Source organism: Hordeum vulgare, chromosome 2H (assembly GCF_904849725.1).
Source record: "Hordeum vulgare subsp. vulgare chromosome 2H, MorexV3_pseudomolecules_assembly, whole genome shotgun sequence".
NCBI classification, from domain to species: Eukaryota; Viridiplantae; Streptophyta; class Magnoliopsida; order Poales; family Poaceae; genus Hordeum; species Hordeum vulgare.
Window position 1 is genome coordinate 229,391,595 of NC_058519.1, and position 11,068 is coordinate 229,402,662.

The window sequence follows — 11,068 nt, forward strand, 5'->3', positions numbered from 1 at the left end:
ATAGCGGTCCGATCGATGGTTTTGGTGGCCCGATGGTCGTGGTGAGACCATGCCTACGTGAGTCCTCCGTGCACAGCAAGGGCATCGTAGCTGCAACCAGTGGTGATGCCCCCGCCTCCAGAGCGGTCCTTACGCCCGGTGACAGACGTGATGGGGTCAAGTCCCCCTCATGTGGCGCCACTACTGGCGTAGTCAAGAGCAACAGTGAGGGGGGAACCAATTTCGGTTGCCTCGGGCTTCGTCCCTTGGACGGTGTCGACGAAGAGGTGTGGTCGACCTCTCCTCCTGTCATCGGTGCAAAAACTGGTGACCGAGCCCCCGGATAACCTACCGGAGCTGTAGCAGTCGTTGTCGAAGAAGGAGGGCGAGATGGGGCCGCCTGCCCCTTGTTCGATCTCATAGACACATGTGTCGAAAAATCTAGTGTGTTGTCCCTCGTAGTCTCTAGCACGCGGACTGGGGATAGCAGGGGAAGTTCCTGTTCCTCAGGATCAGCTATCTCGACCCCGTCCCCCTAAAGGCGGCTTTGCGTCGACGCCGCCCCAAAGGAACCAAATCGCAACCCCGTCATGGGCGTAGAAGTATGCGCTGTCTCCTTACTGACCGGAGCCTGAGTCGACTGACTAGTCCGGTTAGTAGAGGAGGGACCGTGCCCATGTTGGCCATGGTCCATAGAGTCCCCCTTATGCACGTTACCACCATCAGGTTTGTCACCATCACCCACAACCTTATTTGTATCCTCTGCAATCACGGTTTTCCTCGATCTGAATAGTAAGCTCATAATTCCTACCGTCAAAGAACCAAAAAAACATATTCTGGCACCTCCTGAACATCTGTCACTCCCGACGAGCAACCGAGCAATGCCATTGCTGCGAGTGAACGACATGTCCACTTCTTCTCCGTTTTTCCGATGAGAGAGCCAATGCTCCACGTCTCCATGTAATCGTTAAGTGGCTTTGATGGCGCCCGGAGAAACGAACCCAGATCTGAAACCAATGGATACCCCAAAGCTCCTTCTTCTTCCATTCCTCAAACTCAAGGAAACAAGGGCTGTCCGGAACCGTGCACATACCGAACTGAAGTAACCCGTCGAGGTCCACCTTCGTCTGATAATCAACCTTATATAGTCGTTCCTTAATCCGCACTAGGGACCAGTGAAAAGATGCTGAGACCAATCTCCTAAGCTGCTGAATTATTTGTGCTGAGTAAATAGGCAATTTTCCGACTAATTTAATCCATAAATAGATGACTAGCATGGCATTGACAGAATTAAGCACATACTGATATTGATCTAAATAGGCAAGTACTACGCAAACAATAGACAAATCTACACATGATGCTAGTACTGCTAAGACATGAATAATCAGGAGAGGGATAAGCGCGTTATACCCTCCAGTAGGCCATGCAGAAGCCCCCGCGGTGGTGGCAGCAGCGGCGTCCTCATCGGCCTTCTTGTCGGCCTCGACCTACTCGGCGGCAGCATGGTCGGCGTCGGTGGACATGGTGATGACGGAGACGTAGAGGAAGTAGACGGACGGAGGCGAGCAGTCGCGTGATCGCTCCCCAAAAACCTAATCGCCCTCTTCCCCGTACAGGAACCGAAGAGGCGGGGTTTCGGAGGCCTGCTCTCCCGTCGACCGTGTACGCAGCGGACGGGATGGAGTCGCCGGCGGTAGCAGCAGTAAGAGAACGAGCGCGTGAGGCAGATGCAATCTGATTCTCGTGATGGCTAGGGTAGGCATTAGCCTGCTTATGTAGGCAGCTGGGCGGAGAGACGTGGGCCGAACCCACGTCCGAGTCGGTAACAGTCCATGATCCGACGTCTCGGATCGTGCCATGTCCGTTACGTATTCTCCGTTCCTGACCGACAAAAATAAGCGCGTAGGTATGAGCTCGGCTCGGCTCATTCCCACAACCCGCGGCGCGTCTTGACGAGGCGTGGCATGGCGAGGCGGGTGGCGGAGGAGGAGTGCACGAGGGCTCCTTCTCTTCTCACTCTCCAATAGCATGTAGAAGAGAGACCCTTATAAAGGGGTCCAACTTCTTCTCCACTAGCAGGGTGGGACTAAACTTCCCACCACTACCTTATCATGCCACCACCTACATGGGCCCTTGGAGATTTTCTGAAATTCTCTTATGGGCCTAAGGCCCACTACTAATTTCAACAATCCCCCACCAGATCTCAAGGGCACATCGTGTTCCCTCGTTCCAATCACTGTTTTAGTATACCAGCATTTCAGTGAAGACCTGTTAAGGTTGAGCTTCACCTAGAGCAAGTAGCTACACCCCTTTACAACTGAACAATGGACTATGCCTTGAATTGTCAGTTTGGCGTAAAGAAGCTTCACCACAAGTCTTACTAGTACTAGGCTACCGAAGACTGACCCCTCAGGTGGAGCATATAGGTCATACTCCTGGCCTATTCATGAGTTTACTAGAGATCACCCCAATCTCATAGACTCTGACCAACAGTCAGACTCATAAGCTTTAGAACACATTAAGACAGTAGTCATCCTACCAAACAGTATCCGATAGTATTGCCTCTCCAACGGAGTGGGTTAGTAAAGTTACTCTCCTTAGTTCACCACTGGCTTGTTTTCCCAGGTCCTACTTCACGGGATCTCTGATCATATAGGTTGGGTTACTGCCATGGCAACTCATGTGGGTCTTATACCCATCTCCCTCGATGCACTATCTATCACAACATGTGATAGCCCTTTAGTAAAGGGATCTGCCAGATTGTTAGCCGTTTGGATGTAAGCCAGCGCTATCACTCCGGAGTTTCTCAAACGTCTGACAGACTTCAATCTCATTCTTATATGTTTGTTGGACTTCATATTATCCTTTGATTATCGTAGTTCATAAGGATAGCCGGAACCGGCTTCTCAACCACAGGTAAGTCCATCAAGAGATCTCGAAGAAATTCTGCTTCGACATCAGATGTGTCTAATGGTGTTAATTCTGCTTCCATTGTCGATCTCGTTAAGATACTTTGCTTGCAAGACTTCCAGGAAACAACACCACCCCCAAGAGTAAACATATACCGAGTAGTGGCCTTCATTTCATCAGCATCAGATATCCAATTCGCATCACTATACCCTTCAAGTACCGATGGGTATCCCGTATAGTAAAGTCCGTGGTTGACAGTACCTTTCAAGTAGCGCATAATTCTTTCAACAGCACGCCAATGAACATCGCCCGGGTTTGCAACAAACCGGCTAAGTTTGCTCACAGCAAACGCGATGTCAGGCCTCGTTGCGCTAGCTAGGTACATAAGCGAACCGATAATTTGAGAGAATCTCAATTGACCTATAGCTGTGCCTTTAAACTTTCGAATAAGCACACTAGGATCATATGGTGTTTGAGAAATTTTGCAGTCTGAATATCCAAGGCGACTCAAAATCTTATCAACATAGTGGGATTGCAGAAGTGTAATCCCACCCTCATCATCTCTCAAAAGCTTGATGTTCAAGATAACATTAGCCACCCCAAGGTCCTTCATCTCAAAGTTTTGAGACAGAAAATACTTAACCTCCTCAATTACTTTGAGGTTGGTTCCAAATATCAGTATGTCATCAACATACAAGCACAATATAACTCCTTCGCCCCCACCATGGCGACAGTATACACATTTGTCAGCTTCATTAACAACAAAGCCAATAGATATCAGAGTTGTATTAAACTTCTCATGCCATTGCTTAGGTGCTTGTCTCAGACCATATAAAGATTTCAGCAACTTACACACCTTTCCTTCCCGACCTTCTATCACAAAGCCATGTGGCTGTTACATATAGATTTCCTCATTTAGCTCTCCATTCAGGAAAGCCGTCTTAACGTTCATTTGATGAACGAGAAGACCACGAGAGGCCGCCAATGAGAGTAGTACTCGAATGATGGTCAGTCTAGCCATAGGTGAATAAGTATCGAGGAAATCTTCTTCTTCTTTCTGGGCGTAGCCCTTGGCCACAAGCCTAGCCTTGTACTTTTCAATCGTACCATCGGGCCTAAGCTTCTTTTTGAACACCCACTTGCATCCCAATAGTTTGCAACCATATGGACGATCAGTAATTTCCCATGTCCCATTAGCCTTGATGGAATCCATCTCGCTACGGACCGCATCTTTCAGTAATCGGCATCTGGAGAAGCATACGCTTCTGAAATAGAAGTGGGCTTATCATCCATGAGGTATACAAAGAAATCATCACCAAAGGTCTTTGCAGTCCTTTGACTCTTGCCCCTACCAAGGGTTTCCTCGTCATCCTCCTCAGGATTATTATCATGTGTTTGTTCATAATATTCCATAGGAATGGAAGGCTCGGGAGTTATCTCAGATTCCTGTGTAGAAGTGCTTTGCATATCTCTGATGGGAAATATATCCTCAAAGAATGTAGCATCCCTCGACTCCATTATTGTACCGACCTTCACGTCAGGTACCTCAGATTTCACTACTAGAAATCTATAGCCTACGCTATTCTTAGCGTATCCCAAATTAAGCAGTTCACAGTCTTTGGTCCAAGCTTACGCTTCTTGGGGATCGGTACATTGACTTTCGCCAAGCAGCCCCAAGTACGTAAGTACGAGAGTGTCGTCCTTCTCTTCGACCATTCCTCATAAGGAGTGACCTCATTATCTTTTGTAGGAACCTTATTCAGGACATGACACGCGGTCAATATAGCCTCCCCCACCATGCCTTGGATAAACCCGATGTATCTAACATGGCGTTAACCAAATCAGTTAGAGTACGGTTTTTCCATTCGGCAACCCCGTTTGACTGGGGTGAATAGGGAGGCGTCCCCTCATGAATAATGCCATGTTCCGCACAAAAAGAATCAAATTCGTTTGAGAAGTACTCTCCACCACGATCAGACCGGACTCGTTTAATTTTATTTTCAAGTTGATTCTCAACTTCTGCCTTATAGATTTTAAAGTAGTGTAGAGCCTCATCTTTAGTATTTAACAGATACACATAGCAATATCTAGTGGAATCATCTATCAATGTCATGAAATATTTCTTTCCACCTTTAGTCAACACACCATTCATCTCACAAAGATCAGAATGTATGAGTTCTAATGGTGCCAAGTGTCTCTCCCCTGCAGCATTGTGAGGCTTGCGAGGTCGCTTTGCTTGCACACACGAATGGCACTTAGAACCTTTGGCTAAAGTGAAAGTCGGGATTAAATTCAGTTTTGCTAGCCGAGACATAACATCGAAACTTATGTGACAAAGATATGAATGCCAAACTTTAGATTCATTAACACTCGAATGAATATTGTTCACGACTTTATTACATAAATCTGTGAGGGAAAGGTGGAACATACCTCCGCACTCATAACCTTTTCCAACAAAAAGTCCATATTTCGTAACAACTACTTTATTAGACTCAAAGACCAACTTAAACCCTTCTCTACACAGAAGGGATCCACTAACGAGATTCTTCTTGATGGCGGGGACATGCCGCACGTTCTTCAGCTGCACGATCCTTCCCGAAGTAAACTTTAGATCGACCGTGCCAACACCAAGAACAGAAGCAGTCGCTCCATTCCCCATCAATACGGACCCTTGACCTGTGACCTGGTAAGAAGAGAACAATGAGATGTCAGCACACACATGAATATTTGCACCTGTGTCCACCCACCAATCGATAGGTTGACAAACCGAAAATACAGTAAACAAATTACCGTACCTAGATGCACCACTTTCATTGTTGCTCACAATCATATTGGCAGACTTGGAGTCCTGCCCTGGATTCTTGTACTTGTTTGGGCACTTGTTGGCCCAATGTTCCTCACAACCACAATTGAAGCAGCCATCTCCCTTCTTGTTCTTATTGAAGGGCTTCTTACCCTTCTTCTTAAAGTCGGTATTCTGTTGGACAGAATTCTTCCCCTTAGGCTTGTGGGAATTGAAGTTCCTCTGATGTACCATATTGGCAGCAGAAGAACCTTCCACCGTTTTTCCATGCGAGTCCTTTGCTCTCGAGTTCTGTTCAACACTCAGATGGCCAATGATGTCCTCTACTGAGAATTCACGCCTCTGATGTTTCAGAGTAGTAGCAAAGTTCCTCCAGGAATTAGGGAGATTAGCGATTATACACCCCGTGACAAACTTGCCCGGTAAGTCGCACTTCAGAACCTCAAGTTCTTTAGCAATGCATATTATCTCATGAGCTTGTTCCAGTACAGAACGGTTCTCGTCCATTTTGTAATCATGGAACTGCTCCATAACATACATCTCGCTCCCAGCATCGGTGGCCTCGAATTTGGATTCGAGCGCCTCCCACAAGTCCTTGCCGACACGCACATGTAAATATGCGTCGACCAGTTTATCACCGATCACGCTAAGCACTACTCCGAGAAACACAACGGTGGCCTCTCTGAACGCCTTCTCCTATTTAGGAGCAATCGTTCCCGTGGAGACACCGGTGACCCAGAACACGTTCATAGCCGTGAGCCATAAAGTGGTCTTTGTCTCCCAACGCCTAAAGTACGTACCGGTAAACTTATCCGGTTTTAGTGCGGCTGCAAATCCACTTGCCGAAAAATTCCTACACATATTAGGTTTTTTTGGATTGCTGAGTAAATAGGCAATTTTCTAACTAATTTAATCCATAAATAGATGACTAGCACGGCCTTGACAGAATTAAGCACATACTGATATTGATCTAAACAGGTACGTACTACGCAAACAGTAGACAAATCTACACATGATGCTAGTACTGCTAAGACAGGAATAATCAGGAGAGGGATAAGCGCGTTATACCCTCTAGTAGGCCATGCAGAAGCCCCCGCGGCGGTGGCAGCATCAGCGGCGTCCTCGGCGGCCTTCTTGTCGGCCTCGACCTTCTCGGCGGCAGCACGGTCGGTGTCGGTGGACATGGTGATGACGGAGACGTAGAGGAAGTAGACAGACAGAGGCGAGCAGTCGCGTGATCGCTCCCCGAAAACCTAATCGCCCCTCTTCCCCGTACATGAACTGGAGAGGCGGGGTTTCAGAGGCCTGCTCTCCCGTCGACCGTGTATGCAGTGGACGGGATTGAGTCGCCGGCGGTAGCAGAAGTAAGAGAACGAGCGCGTGAGACAGATGCGATCTGATTCTCGTGATGGCTAGGGTAGGCGTTAGCCTGCTTATGTAGGCGGCTGGGCGGAGAGACGTGGGCCGAACCCACGTCCGAGTCGGTAACAGCCCACGATCTGACGTCTCGGATCGTGCCGTGTCCGTTACGTATTCTCCGTTCCTGACCGACAAAAATAAGCGCGTAGGTATGAGCTCGGCTCGGTCATTCCCATAACCCGCGGCGTGTCGTGACGAGGCGTGGCGTGGCGAGGCGGGCGACGGAGGAGGAGTGCGCGAGGGCTCCTTCTCTTCTCACTCTCCAATAGCATGTAGAAGAGAGACCCTTATAAAGGGGTCCAACTTCTTCTCCACTAGCGGGGTGGGACTAAACTTCCCACCACCACCTTATCATGCCACCACCTACATGTGCCCTTGGAGATTTTCTGAAATTCTCTTATGGGCCTAAGGCCCACTACTAATTTCAACAATCGCCCACCAAATCTCAAGGGCACATCATGTTCCCTCGTTCCAATCACTGTTTTAATATACCATCATTTCAGTGAAGACCTGTTAAGGTTGAGCTTCACCTAGAGGAAGTAGCTACACCCCTTTAGAACTGAACAATGGACTATGCCTTGTATTGTCAGTTTGGCGTAAATAAGCTTCACCACAAGTCTTACTAGTACTAGGCTACCAAAGACTGACCCCTCGGGTGGAGCTTATAGGTCATACTCCTCGCCTATTCATGAGTTTACTAGAGATCACCCCAATCTCATAGACTGTGACCAGTAGTCAGACTCATATAGGCGTGTTCCTCCAAAGATCGCTCTGTAGGACAGCATCTTGCTTACACATAAGCTTTATAACACATTAAGACAGTAGTCATCCTACCATATAGTATCCGAGAGTATTGCATCTGCAACGGAGTGGGTTTGTAAAGTTACTCTCCTCAGTTCACCACTGGCTTGTTTTCCCAGGTCCTACTTCACGGGATCTCCGATCATATAGGTTGGGTTACTGCCATGGAAACTCATGTGGGTCTCATACCCATCTCCCTCGATGCACTATCTATCACAACACGTGATAGCCCTTTAGTAAAGGGATCTGCCAGATTCTTAGCCGTTTGGATGTAAGCAACGCTATCACTCCGGAGTTTCTCAAACGTCCGACAGACTTCAATCTCATTCTTATATGTTTGCTGGACTTCATATTATCCTTTGAACTCTTCACTTTAACAATAACTGTTTGATTATCGCAGTTCATAAGAATAGCCGGAACCGGCTTCTCAACCATAGGTAAGTCCATCAAGAGATCTCGAAGAAATTCTGCTTCGACACCAGATGTGTCTAATGCTGTTAATTATGCTTCCATTGTCGATCTCGTTAAGATCGTTTGCTTGCGAGACTTCCAGGAAACATCACCACCCCCAAGAGTAAACATATACCTAGTACTCGCCTTCATCTTATCAGCATGAGAGATCCAATTTGCATCACTATACCCTTCAAGTACCGATTGGTATCCCGTATAGTGAAGTCCGTGATTGATAGTACCTTTCAAGTAGCACATAATTCTTTCAACAGCAAGCCAAGCACCCATATCACGTAAACCATGATAACAGTGATCTCCTATCTTGACAGAAACAACGGGCAGGCCAACTACAGGTCCGTATTTGTCTTTCGCGTGAGGTTTAGCAATTCTAGCAGAGTCCTCACAGAATTTGATAACATGCCCGTCTATGTCTTCGGCTAAGAGATCTTTGATAATAGCAACACTAGGTTCAACTCTAATTTCCTCAGGGGGTGCAAGTAGTCTAATGTAACCCCTACGTATCACAATTGGAGCTTTAGAATAATCATTTTTCCTAGCAGGGTAAGGTGGTTTCTCAGCGTAGGCACAAGGAACAATAGGATCACTAAAGGCAATGACTTTCTCTTCAACTAGATTGGGTTTAACTATGTTGACTTCTACAGGAGGATGATACTTAAACCTTGGGAAGATCAACATGAGCAGCAAAAGATTCACATAGAGAAGCTACTATCTCAGAGTCAAGTCCATACTTAGCGTTAAAATCTATAGAGGTGCTTGTTTCAACAAAAGATTTAACGCAATCAAACTGGAAATTCATACCTGACTCCTTACCTTCTTCAAGCTCCCAATATTCAGAGTTACGTTTGATTCTTTCCAATAAATTCCACTTGTGGTCAATATCCTTTTTCATAAAAGAACCGGTACAAGAAGTGCAAAGCATGGTACGATCTTCATGAGAAAGCCGAGCATAAAAGTTTTGAGTGATAATTTCTCTCGAGAGCTCATGATTGGGGCATGAATATAGAACTGATTTAAGCCTCCCCCAAGCTTGAGCTATGCTTTCCCTTTCACGAGGCCAAAAGTTATAAATATAATTCCGATCACGATGTACTAAATGCATAGGATAAAACTTTTGATGAAATTCCAATTTCAACCGATTGTAGTCCCATGATCCAGTATCATCACATAGCCTATACCATGTCAACGCCTTATCCTTCAAAGATAAAGGAAATACTTTCTTCTTTACCTTATCCTCGGGCAAACCTGCAAGCTTAAATAAACCACAAACTTCATCTACATAGATTAGATGCAAGTCTGGATGTGAAGATCCATCTCGTGTAAAAGGATTAGCCAATAGTTTCTCAAGCATACTCGAAGGAATTTCGTAAAAGATATTTTCAGTAGGTACCTCAGGTTGAGGAGCAACCCCTTGTGCTTCCGTTTGTGGTGAAGATACCCCGAACAAATTCCTCAAAGGAACAGTTTCCATAGTGACAAGTGACAATAAATTTCAGCATGGTATATAAATGTTTCCTTACTAAATTCCACTTACCAAAGCGCCTCCCTCCCCAGCAACGGCGCAAGAAAAGAGTCTTGATGACCCACAAGTATAGGGGATCAATCGTAGTCCTTTCGATAAGTAAGAGTGTCGAACCCAACGAGGAGCAGAAGGCTCTAATAAACAGTTTTCAGCAAGGTAATAACTGCAAGCAGTGAAAGTAGCGGTAACAAGTGATGGTGTAGTGAGGTGAAACGTAGCAAGTGAAAAGTAACAAGTAACAAGTAGTAGCAATGGTGCAACAAAGTGGCCCAATCCCTTTTGTTGCAAGGGACAAGCCTGAACAAAGTATTATAAGAGGAAAAACGCTCCCGAGGACACACGGGAATTTCTGTCATGCTAGTTTCATCATGTTCATATGATTCACGTTCGTTACTTTGATAGTTTGATATGTGGGTGGACCGGCGCTTGGGTACTGCCCTTACTTGGACAAGCATCCCACTTATGATTAACCCCTCTCGCAAGCATCCGCAACTACGAAAGAAGAATTAAGACAACGTCTAACCATAGCATTAAACTAGTGGATCCAAATCAGCCCCTTACGAAGCAATGCATAGACTGGGGTTTAAGCTTCTGTCACTCTAGCAACCCATCATCTAGTTACTACTCCCCAATGCCTTCCTCTAGGCCCAAAGATGGTGAAGTGGGATTAAATTCAGTTTTACTAGCCGCGACATAACATCAAAACTTATGTGACACAGACGTGAATGCCAAACTTCAGATTCATTAACACTCGAATGCATATTGTTCACGAGTTTATTACATAAATCTGCGAGGGAAAGGCGGAACAGACCTCCACACTCATAACCTTTTCCAACAAAAAGTCCATATTTCGTAACAACTACTTTATTAGACTCAAAGACCAACTTAAAACCTTCTCTACAGAGAAGGGAGCCACTAACGAGATTCTTCTTGATGGCGGGGACATGCTGCACGTTCTTCAGCTGCACGATCCTTCCCGAAGAAAACTTTAGATCGATCGTGCCAACACCAAGAACAGAAGTAGTCGCTCCATTCCCCATCAATACGGACCCTCGACCTGTGACCTGGTAAGAAGAGAACAATGAGATGTCAGCACACACATGAATATTTGCACCTGTGTCCACCCACCAATCGGTAGATTGACAAACCGAAAATACAGTAAACAA